Below are 12,281 nucleotides of genomic sequence, written 5' to 3' on the forward strand. Positions count from 1 at the left end.
GGGCAAATACTTTTTCCCATTCTGTGGGCTGTCTCCCTGTTCTCTTGATGGTTTCTTTGGCTTTGCAGAAGCTTGTCAGTTTAATGAGGTCCCACTTGTCTAACTTATCTCTTATGGCCTGTCCATGAGGGTATGTCCTTCATTTTCTAAGGTTCTTATGGTTTGAGGTTTTACATTTAGGTCTCTGATCCATTTAGAGTTAATTTTTGTGTATGGGGATAGATAGGGGTCCTGTTTCATCTTCTGCATGTAGTCAGCCAGTTTTCCCAGCACCATTTACTGAATAGGTTCTCCTCTCCCCAGTGGTAGGTGGCAAAGGATTTGTCGAAGATGAGTTAGTTGAGAAATTGAGGTTTTGCTTTTGGAATCTCAATTCTATTCCATTGATCTATATGCCTGTTCCTGTACCAATACCAAGCTGTTTTGATGATTGTAGCTTTATAGTAAAGTTTGAAGTCTGGTAATGTGATACCACCTGCTTTGTGTTTTTTTGCTGAGGATTGTTCTTGGTTGTTTGTGTTTCCATATGAATTCCTGTGTTGTTTTTTCTAGGTCTGCGAAGATTGTTGCTGGTAATTTGATGGCTATTGCATTAAATCTGTAGATTGCCTTAGGTAAGATGGATATCTCACAATGTTGATTCTTCCAATCCATGAGCATGGGATATTTTTCCACTTATTTGTGTCATCTTTGATTTCTTTGAGCAGTGTTTTGTAGTTTTCATTGTAAAAGTCTTTCATGTTTCTGGTTAGGAAGATGCCAAGGTATTTCATTCATTTTGTGATATTGTGAATGGAATTGTTTTTATTTGGGTTTATTTTTGTTTATTATTGGTGTAAAGAAATATAATTGTCTTTTGCACATTTATTTTATATACTGAGACTTTGCCAAACTCCTTTATCAGTGTAAGGAGATTTTTGACTGATTCTCTTGGGTTTTCAAGGTACACAATCATGTCATCTGCAAAGAGAGATAACTTGACTGCCTCTTTTCCTATTTGGATACTGCTGATTGCCTTCTCTGATTGCTCTAGCCAGGACTTCCAATACTATATTGAACAGGAGGGGTGAGGGTGAGCATCCTTGTCTTGTTCCAGTTTTCAGGGGAAAGAGTTCCATTTAGGAGTATGCTGGCTGTGGGTTTCTCGTAGATGGCTTTTACTATTTTGAGGTATGTTCCCCATATGCCTAGATGATTGAGAGTTTTTATCAAGAAGGGGAGCTGGATTTTATCAAAAGCTTTTTCTGCATCTAATGATATAATCATGTGGTTTTTGTTTTGACATCTGTTGATGCATTTAATACATTTATGGTTTTATGAATGTTGAACCAGGCTTGCATCCCAGGGATATAATCTACATGGTCATGATGGATGATTTTTTAGATGTGTTGTTGAATCCAGTTTGCTAGGATCTTGTTGAGAATTTTAGCATCTATGTTCATGAAAGATATTGGCCTGTAGTTCTCTTTCTTTGTTGGGTCTTTACCTGACTTGGGTATCAATGTGATGTTACCTTTGTAAAATGATTTGGGGAGAGTTCACTCATTCTAAATTGCCTGGAATGCCTTCAGTAGGATTGGTATCAGCTCCTCTTTAAATGTCTTGTAGAATTCTGCTGAAAAGCCATCTGGTCCAGAGCTTTTTTTGTAGGTAGTTTTTTTTATTATGTAGTCAATTTCCTTGATTGTTATTGGTCTATTTAGGGTCTCAATTTCTTCTTGTTTCAACCTAGGCCAGTTGTGTGATGACAGAAAGTCTTCCATTTCCTTAAGGTTTTCAAGTTTGTTTCCATACTTGTGTACGTAGTAGTCTCTAATGATCTTTTGTATTTCTTCAGGATCAGATGTGACTTCATCTTTTGTGTTTCTGATTGTGTTTATTTGGGCTTTTTATCTCTTTTTCTTGGTCAGTCTAGCTAGGGGACCATTGATCTTGTTTATCCTTTTGAAGAACCGGTTTTTTGTTTCATTGATTTTTTGTATTATCTTTTTGTCTTCTATGTCCTGGATTTGGACTTTTATTTTGGTGATCTGGATTCTTCTGCTGAAATTAGGGTTTTTGTGGTCTTGCTTTTCCAGCTTCCTTAGGTGGCTTGTTAGGCTGTTAATGTGATCCTTCCATTTTCTTCACATGCGTTTGTAGGGATATAAATTCCCCTCTTACTACAGCTTTCATGGCATCTTAGAGATTTTGGTAAGATGTTTCTTCATTTTCATTTGTGTCCAGGTATCTTTTAATCTCTGTTTTGATTTCATCATTGACCCAGGATTTGTTTAGCATCATGCTGTTTAATGTCCATGTCTTTGTGGGTTTGGGGGGGACTTTGTTTATGTTAATGTTTATTTTTATTCCACTGTGGTCCAAGAAGGTGCATAGTAAAATTTCAGTCCTTTTAATTTTGCTTATGCTTGATTTATGGCCAAGTATGTGATCGATCTTAGAGTATGTTCCATGAGGTGATGAGTAAAATATGTATTCTGAGGTCTTTGGATGGAGGGTTCTGTAGGTATCAGTTAGGTCCATTTGATCAAGAGTCACATTGAGGTAGCGGATCTCGTTGCTGATTTTTTGTCCTGATGATCTGTCTAGGGTTGTGAGTGGGGTATTAAAGTCCCCAGCTATGATGGTATTAGAATTGATATCTTTTTTTAGTTTACCTAGGAGCTGCTTTATGAAAGTTGTTGCTCCTATGTTGGGTGCATATATGTTTAGGATGGATATTTCTTGTTGATGGATTGAATCTTTTATCATTATGTAGTGGCCTTCTGTATCATTTTTAATTTTTGATAGCTTAAAGGGTATTTTGTCTGAGATTAAGATTATTACTCCTCCTTTCTTTTGTGTTCCATTCACCTGAAAATTTGTTTCCCATCCTCTTACTTTGAGTCTGTGAGTGTCCTTTCTAGTGAGGTGAGTCTCTTGAAGGCAATAGATTGTTGCCTGGTTATATTTTATCCATTTTGCCATTCTATGTCTTTTCAGTGGTGCATTTAGTCCGTTCTCATTCAAACAAATTATTGAAATGTGAGAGTTGATCCCTATCATAATGTTCTAACAGAGTTGTTGTTGTTCTTTCTGTTTGTGTGTTGTCTTTCTTTTGGTTTTAGAGTTGGATCAAGTGTGTTTCTAATCTTTTTCCTGTACTCTTGTAAAGAACGTTGCTTTTCTTTTTTCCTTTTCTTCTGTGTTCAATACTTTCTTAAGTGTTTCTTGTAGAGGTGGTCTAGTGGCAGTGTAGGCTCTTAGGGATTAGATATCTGGGAAAGATTTCAATTCTCCCTCACTGATGAAGCTTAGCTTGGATGGGTAGGTTATTCTCGGTTGAAATTGTTTATCTTTTAGAACTTTGAAGATAGGGCTCCAAGCTCTCCTAGCCTGGAGGGTTTCTGTAGAAAAATCTGCTGCTATTCTAATTGGTCTTCCCTGGTAGGTAGTCTGACCTTTTTCTCTTGCCTCCTTTAGGATTTTTTCTTTTAAACTTACTTTGTTTAGGTAAATTATTATGTGTCTGGGAGTTGGTCTTCTCATTTGTTGTCTTGCAGGGGTTCTCTGAATCTCTTGTGTTTGAATTTTTTCATCACTGATGAGATGAGGGAAGTTTTCTTGAATGATTTCATGAAATTTTTGTTCCAGTGTGGCCTCTGTTTCTCTCTCTGCCTCAGGAAGGCCAATTACTCTTAGGTTTATTCTCTTGAAATGATCATTAATCTCTTGAAGATTTTATTCTGTCTTTTTGAGCTTCTTTTCTATGTTTTTGACAGTTTGGGTTAGTTCTGTGTTTTGGTCTTTGAGCTCTGAGATTCTTTCTTCTGCTTGGCTAATTCTGCTTTCCATGCTTATTAGTTTGTTATTTATTTCCATCACAGTATTTTTTACTGCTGTTATTTCTGACATCAGCTCCTTCCTATTTTCCTCTTGTCTCTCCTCAATTTTTTTGATTCTCTCTATTAATGTCTTGATATCTGGACTTGTTGTATGTGACCAGTCATTCTGGGAGCTCTTCATTGTTTGTTTCGGAGTCTGTTTTCTCAGTGTCTGACCTTGCAGGGGTCTGTGTGAGACCAATATTCTTCTTTTGGTTTTTCTTCATTTGTGCATTTTTTTTCCTTCCTACTTTTTCCTTCCCTCCATGTCACTGTCTTCTTTAATTCTGTTATTCAGGGGTAGAGGGGTTGCTTTTACCTCTCTTTGTTCAATCTCCTATTCTTTTTTATGTTTGCCCTCTTACTTTGTTCAATTCTGGAGTTGCACTGTAGGTTGGGGGTGGTCCTTTTTGCAGTTTTGAGATTTACTTAAGAGGGGAGCTGTGATTCAAAATCTATCTGCAGTTCCTGGTATCCACTGACAGGTTTATGGGTAATCTGAAACCCACTTCCCACTGCCTTGGAATCTGTCTGTACAGTGGGGCTGTAGGTTTACTCCCTGAAATAAAATGAAGTTAGCAGAGGAAAGAGAATGGAGCAGAGAGTGGGGGGAAGAGGGAGGTGGAGAGAGAAAGGAGTAACGGGGGAAACAGATGAGTGTACCAACAAATGGAGAGAGAGACCTAAACTGAAACAGATAAAAACAATAGACCACGGTACAGACTAACCAACTCTCATACAAAAAAAACCTAAAACATACAATGATGCTAACATACAAGCTAACCAACCACCTTATTGGTGTGCTGTTCCTCTCTACAAAGAAATGGTTTACAGAGAGGAGAAAAGAGAAGGAAAGGAAGAGAAAAAAGGAACAAAACAGTAGGAATAGAGTCAAGTCATTAAACTAACAGAACCAATCGAGCACACTCTGAGACTTTTCATTTAAGTCCAATGTCCTATCAGCTCTGATATCCAGCTGTCTTCTCAAGCTGGTAAATTTGTTCACAGTTAGGGTCAGTTGCCCCTGGCCTGCTGTGAAGGACAGTTCAGATCACCACTCAGTTCACCATCTAATCTGGCCTGTGTTTGTTTTTTAAGCTTGTTTGTCCCGTTTCAGTGTTGTTACTTTGAATCGCCAGCAGGTGGTGCTATCTCAGCTACTCGCCCAAGAGGAGGTGGAGCTGGGTAGGAGTTGGGCAAAGGCTGGAGATGGGAGCCTTCCTCAGGGCTCACGGAGGAGACCCACTGCTGGCAGGACGTCAAAGTGGCAGCAGAGGTGGCAGCGATCCCAGCAGATCTTGCCTGCAGGGGTTTCAAGGACTGAAGTTGTGGATCGCCTTAGGCATGGGTGGCACGATGCACTATGGCCATCACAGAGGCTGCGGTGGAACCGGTGACTGCTGTGTCTGTGGCTGCAGTGGCTATCCAGACTGCCGTGATTCCCCAGCAGTGATGACAGCAGACCTCTATGTGAAGAGCAGGCTGCCAACGTTGGGATCCGCAGCTCCCGGGGAGAGAGCCAGAGATCCTCTGCATTCTCCTTTGCGGAGGGTCTCATAGACCAGGCTGCCCCATCACCATCTGGCTGGAAGTCCCATCAAATCTTTTAAAAACCTACTGTTTGCCTTGTAAAATTTACTTAGTCCAAGTGTACCTGCGTGATCAATGTTTATATACCAAACCCTGAATTGTACACCACATCTTTATAGTTCTACTGATGCAAAGAGGATATATATATATAAGTCTATAATAGGGAATGGAAGAACTTGCAGCTGATGTTTCTGTTGACTTTGTGAAGCAGCCAGAAAGGTTATCTGAGAGAGGAGATTTAGTATTTGAACAGAATTTAGAAAATTTGAAAATTTCCTGAAATTGGTGGACAAATGAATTAACCAGAGAAGGTTATTGTAATAAACTTGTATATTAAGTACTCCTTTGAGGTTGGTGGTTATAAATTTTAATAAAAGCAGTTTGTCTTTGACTACAACTTTCTATAGGAATATTAAATTTCCTACATGCAGGCTTGGATTAAGCATGTCCAGGATGGATGTCTATGCCAGAAATACAATAAATCAGAATGAGAAGTGATTTGGGGGATCCTCTTTTTATTTAATCAATGGTTATGTTTATTTTCCTCTAGTTAATAATAGGATTGAAAGAATATCATAATTTTTTAAAATTTATACTTTGAGGTATAATAAAAAGTGAGAGAAAATTTTTTACTTATGTCTAAAAGATTATGACATCAATACTCACTGAAAGCATCCTATAGTTAAATACAATTTTATGACATATTTATTAATTTTATGTAACTTTATAAACCAGCAAGTGTATCTTGTCTATAGGATCTATAAATAGTCAACTTTCATTGTCAATATCACTTGGAAAAGTTTTTACAGATTTGCAGTATGTTTTAATATGATAGTTCTCATAATTTTTCTCCTAGACTTTTGTCTAGACGGTTTTATGTACTTTTCAAAATTAACTTAGGAATAATTTACCAAGCCTTCCCTCATGTATGTTCTTCCTCACCTACTTATTGAATTTTGCTTTCATTTGAGATTGATCCTCTATATGTCATCAATTTTCTTGATGAGAAAATGTTAACAATTTGACAGCCTTGTATTGTATGTGCATAATTCCTGTGTCTTATCATACACAAATCCAGGTGAAATTTCCTCAACTTAGGATTTATCTCATGACGTTACCCAGCAATAATTCCACTCTCCCAGTCTCTGAATTCCTCCTCCTCTGCTTCCCCAGCTCCCAGAACTGGCAGCACTGGCTGTCTCTACCCATCAGTCTACTCTTCCTTCTGGGCATGGGGGCCAAAGTAGCACTTCTGATCACCATCTGACTGGAGACTTCTCTGCACGAGCCCATGTACTACCTGCTCAGTCTCCTCTCCCTACTGGACATTGTTCTCTTCCTCAACTGTCATCCCCAAGGTTTTGGACATCTGGTTTGGAAATAAATCTATCAGCTTTTCTGCCTGCTTCCTCCAGATGTTCATCATGAACAGTTTCCTGGCTATGGAGTCCTGCACATTCACGGTTATGGCCTATGACTGCTATGTGTGTTGCCCATTGTGGTTACCATCCATTATCACAAACCAATTTATGTCTAGGGCTTCCATCTTTGTTGTCACGTGGAATAGCCTTCTTACTATGTCTATCCTCATACTTTCTTCCCAACACAGACACTGTGTAGAAAACATCAATAACTGTATCTGTACTAACACATCTGTTTCTAAACTCTCTTGTGATAACATTTCCTTCAATAAGCTCTACCAGTTTGTTATAGGTTGGTCCCTGGTGGGCTCTGACCTCATCCTTATTATTCTCTCTTATTTTTTTATCCTGAGAACTGTGCTAAGGATCAAGGCTGAGGCAGCTGTGGCCAAAGCTCTAGGTACTTGTGGCTCTCACTTCATCCTTATCCTTTTCTTCAGCACGGTCCTGTTGGTTCTGGTCATTACTAACCAGAAGACAATTTCCCCAGATATTCCCATCCTGCTCAACATCCTGCACCACCTCATCCCTCCAGGTCTGAACCCCATTGTTCATGGTGTGAGAACCAAGGAGATGAAGCAGGGAATCCAGAAACTACTGAGAAGGTTGTAAAAAGTAAAATGTGTGAGATCTGACCTTGGTAACAGAAATGAATAATGGGGTACAATTTTTATGTTGCATAGAAAATTTAAATTGTTATCACAAGAATATGTTTAGATTTGGCTTTCCTCAGCATTTTAGTTGATTATGGGGACATGAACTTGGCTTTTCTTTCTGCTGCACTGACTTGAACCTTCATTTTTTTGGCCTCATTTATGTGATAGAAATTAGTAAAGGCATAATTACAGGAGCTTACAATGGTATGGCTTGTCAAATAAAGAATATATCTTATTCCAATTATTTTAATGCCTCTGTTTCCTGAATTGTTTTATATAAAAAAACATAATTTCTCCAGTTTTCCCCATCTTGTGTCTGTGTGTGTGTGAAATAATCTCTTAGTTTTTCCTGACACAGGTCTTTTTTTTTTTTTTTGCCAAGAATGAATCTCTTGTGAAGACACAAATGTTGACTCTAGAATTTAAATTTTTAGTAGAGTGAATAATATGTGCTATCCATTGCCTCCTCTATCTTGACAGATATGCTATTCTTTTCCCCTAATACTACTTCTTTGGAGAAGGAATTTCCTGCATTGATCTTCTTCTTCCTAATGATATTTTAATATCTTAAGATGGCTTATATTTATATGGGTGTGTTTTGTTTTAAGAGACTATTTGTGTCTTTATAGATGTACTTTACCAACTTCTGACTTCATATTATCCAACCTGAATTTCTTATCAGACTTCTGACACAATCTTCATTTCTACCCTTTCCTGCTTTATTTAGATATACAGTTAAATTTTCTTTCCCTTCTTATTCTCAGCCCTGTTGAGTCAATCTTCAAATCCTGTCCTGTGATCAGCACAGCTTGCTAGAATTGAGGCATCTGGATTAGTGGGTTTGTTGAACAATGATAAGCATGTTTTACTCTTTGCAACTTTTATCCTGATCGTACTTTGAAAATGAGGGGGACTAGATATTGACCAATATTTCCCGGGATTAATTTACATGAACAACTCAGGCTCCTTTTTTCAATAGTAATTAAGAGAGTCATAGATACTCTTTTTTATGAGTCATTTGAGAATGTCTCCTAAGATAGCTAATCTGTAATAATCTAATTATTCTTGGAGGATTTATAAACATCATTTTTATAGTACTGTCTTTCATCAAAATAATAGCTTTGATCTCTCTTGTCTCCATTTCACAATTTCAAGAAATATAACCAAAATATAACACCTATCAAACATTCTTCTATCCACAAATCATTTGAGTCAGCTCTTTGCTCATTTCCCCCCCAGATTATGCCCTTGCTGTCTTTTTTTTAAAAGTCTGTGGTCCAGCCTGTAATCCCAGCACTTTGGGAGGCCAAGGTGAGTGGATTGCCTGAGCCCGCAGGTTCGAGACCCATCTGGGCAAATTGGCGAGACCTCATCTCTACAATGAATCAAAAATTAGCCGGGTGTGGTAGTGCACGCCTGTAGTTCCAGCTACTTGGAAGGCTGAGGTGGAAGGATCGCTGGAGCCCAGCAGGTCGAGGCTGCGGTGGCCGGAAGTGGCCACTGCACTCCAGTCTGGGTGTCAGAGTGAGACTCCAACTCAAAAAAAAAATAAAAATAAAAAAAATAAAAGTCTGTGGTCACGTATCTTCTTTCAAATAAAAAACTAACATTTGAAAATCTTCATTTGAAAAACTATGCCCATCTTACAATTTTCAGTTTAATCTTTTCATCCTACACAATGCCTTTCTTTATTCACCCTAATGCAATTAATCTGACTATCTTGAGTCTGTCTGTATCTCCCTTTGATACTAGATAATAAACCCCTCCTTGTCTGGTGACAAGTTTTATTCATTTTTTCAACTATTATATATCTTATATAATAATGTACTTTACATGTTGCAGTTATTTTGGTGAATATAGCTGAATAATTATGTGCATATCTTGTTTCTTATTTACTCTAAATCTTCTTGGGGGAAAGAATCAAGTTGTCGATATAATATATCATCCAAAGATCCTTACCAAAAAATCTTATATAACTCACAGTTCAATGCAATCCTATCTACCATAGACCCTAAGACTGCTTATCTTGGAATGATATTGACTTTTATTTAAGTTTTGGGCACATTAATTAGGCCACTGATAAGATGCATGTTCTAGTTTTCTAACTTAAGAAGAGTGATAATTATCCTCTTATTACGTGACTTTTCTGATTGTTGGATAACCCGAATGACCTAATTTATGAAAAGTTTTCAGCCAGAGTTAAAACATGAACTTATAAATGGGAAGTCATTTTATTGTGTTCTTATGCAGTTTGCTTTCTCTAATGTCTTCAAAAAGGATGCTCCTTTTTTTTCTAATTTGGGAGGAGGATGAATTAAGTTAGTGGAATAAGATTCTCCAGTGCGGAAACCTCAATTTGAACAACTATTCATGCATGAAAGTACCTTCACAAGACCTAAGAAAACAAGGTGAGAGATCATTGTAACTGGTTTTGGCATAATAATAAGAAAAGACACATGGAAGAAGGTAGGAAAGACAATTTTATATTACCAATGTTATCCCTCCCCAAATCTCAAGAACCAGTACAGAGAGATATTGACTGCTTAAGGGAAAGTTGAGAAGTAACCATAGGACTTTTCCTTGGACCCCAAACTGGGCCTGCTTCAGCAAAACCAAGCATCAGGCACACTTTCTGACCAGTATGTGTGAATTAAACCTCTAGATTTGACTCAGTGCCAGACAAGACCCCATAGCCATTTGTAAGATGGTCTTGAGATGGGCTTGAATCATCACTGATTGACTATAGCAGCCTTGGGCTCTGAGTAACTCACAACTACATGCAGTTTCAATGGCCTTGAGCTTTTAGTGCACTGTAATGTTGTGCTGCCTCAGCAGTCATGGAATTCTAACCTGGCATTGCACTAGCCTCAGAAGTCCTGAGATTTCAGACCAGTGCTGCACTGGGTACAAGGATCCTAAGCTTAGGGAGCCCCCTAGCTCTACAACAACTACAGTGTTGACAGGTTTAGGGACCACACTAGACAACCATCCCAGAATCTCAAGATAGGCTTACTGTTGAAGAATATTCCCAGACAAAGCCATGCTGTGATGGGAAGGGCTATGTTCATCAGTTTATTACCAGAAGAACAATCATGGAAATCTGATATCACCAGATGGAAAAAATAAGATGCCTGTCACTGACCCTAAAGAGATTAAGATGTATGAACTATCTGAAAAAGAATTCAAAATAGCTGTTTTAAGAAAGAAAATAAATTTCAAGAAATTACAGATAAATAATTTAATAAGATAAGGACAGCAAGTGAAAAGCAAGTGACAAAAATAAAAATTGTAACAAAATGATTGAAATAATAATAATAATAATAATAATAATAGAAATCCTGGAACTTTAAAATACAATAAATAAATTGAAAAGGGCAATAGAACATTATCAGCAGAATTGATCTAACAGAGAAAGACTATTTGAACAGAAAGACAGGTTATTTGAAAATATCCAGTCAGAGGAGAAAAGGGAAAAGAGAATGAAAAGAAAAGCTTGTAGGATTTGTGAGATAGCATCAAAAGAGCAAATGTACAAGTAATTGGTGTTGAAGATGGAACAGAGAATGATAAAAGGATAGAAAGCTTGTTTAACAAAAAACAGCAAAAAATGTTTCAAACCTGGAGAAATATAAATATCCAGTTTCAGAAAGGTCAAAAGCCTTTAAAAAGATTCAATTCAATTACGACTACGCCATGACTATCATCAAAGGCAAAGAGAGGATCCCAAAAGCAGTAAGAAAAAAGAAGAAAATAACATATGAGTGAATTTCAGTATGTTTAGCATTGATTTTTTAACAAAAATATTACAGGCCAGGAGTGAATAGGGTAATATTCAAAGAACTGTATGGAGAAAAAAAAAAAGCCCTGCCAATAATGATGCTATGTCCAGCAATGCTTTCCTTCAGAAATGAAGAGGAGATAGAGACTACTAGAAAAATAAAGACTGAGAGATTAATCACCACAGACCTGTCTTACAAGAAGTGTTAAAGGGAGTTCTACAAACTGAAGAAAAAAGCTGAGTAGCACAAAACTCTGAAAATATAAAACTCACTAGTAAGAGTAAGCACACAGTCAAATTCAAAATACCCTAATACTGTAATTGTGGTATATAAATCATTTATATATTTAGTATAAAGATAAATTGACAAACTTTCAAAAATAGCAGCCATAATAATTTGTTGAGGGGTATACAATATAAAAATATGTAAGTTGTGATATCAAAAATTCAACACATGGGAAGGGAGTAGAGTTAAAGCATAATTTTTGGTGTGACATAAAAGTTAAGGTGTTATTGCTATCAGTAAAAATAACCTGTTATAAATATACAATGATTTTTGTAAGCCTCATAACCACAGATCAACATTCTATAATAGATACATACTACTTGAGAAAATCATTAAATCACAATAAAAGATAGTAAGAGAGGACTAAAGGATCTACAGAACAACTAGAAAGCAATTAGCAAAGTGGCAATAGTAAGTCCTTACCTAATCAAAAGAAATGGAGTGGCTAAATGAATTACAAAAAGAACAAGACCTTTCAATATGCTGCTTACAAGAGACTCAATTTACCTGTAAGGAGATACATAAACTGAAGGTGAAAGGTTGGCCAAAGATATTTCATGCATATGAGAACCAAATGAGAGAGTTATCTATACTTAGATAAAATAGGCATTAAGTCAAACACTATAAAAAGATAAAGAAGGTCATTATGTAATAATGAGGTAAATTCAGCAAAAGTATAGAACAATT

The 12,281-nt window shown here is 37.0% G+C and overlaps 1 pseudogene; it reads left to right on the top strand.

Moving 5' to 3' along the window:
* Positions 1-6,561: 6,561 nt before the first annotated feature.
* On the top strand, positions 6,562-7,486 carry LOC103267043 (annotated as a pseudogene).
* Positions 7,487-12,281: the final 4,795 nt, after the last annotated feature.

This window comes from Carlito syrichta, unplaced genomic scaffold (genome assembly GCF_000164805.1).
Source record: "Carlito syrichta isolate Samal-C Ts95f unplaced genomic scaffold, Tarsius_syrichta-2.0.1 Scaffold307833, whole genome shotgun sequence".
NCBI classification, from domain to species: domain Eukaryota; kingdom Metazoa; phylum Chordata; class Mammalia; order Primates; family Tarsiidae; genus Carlito; species Carlito syrichta.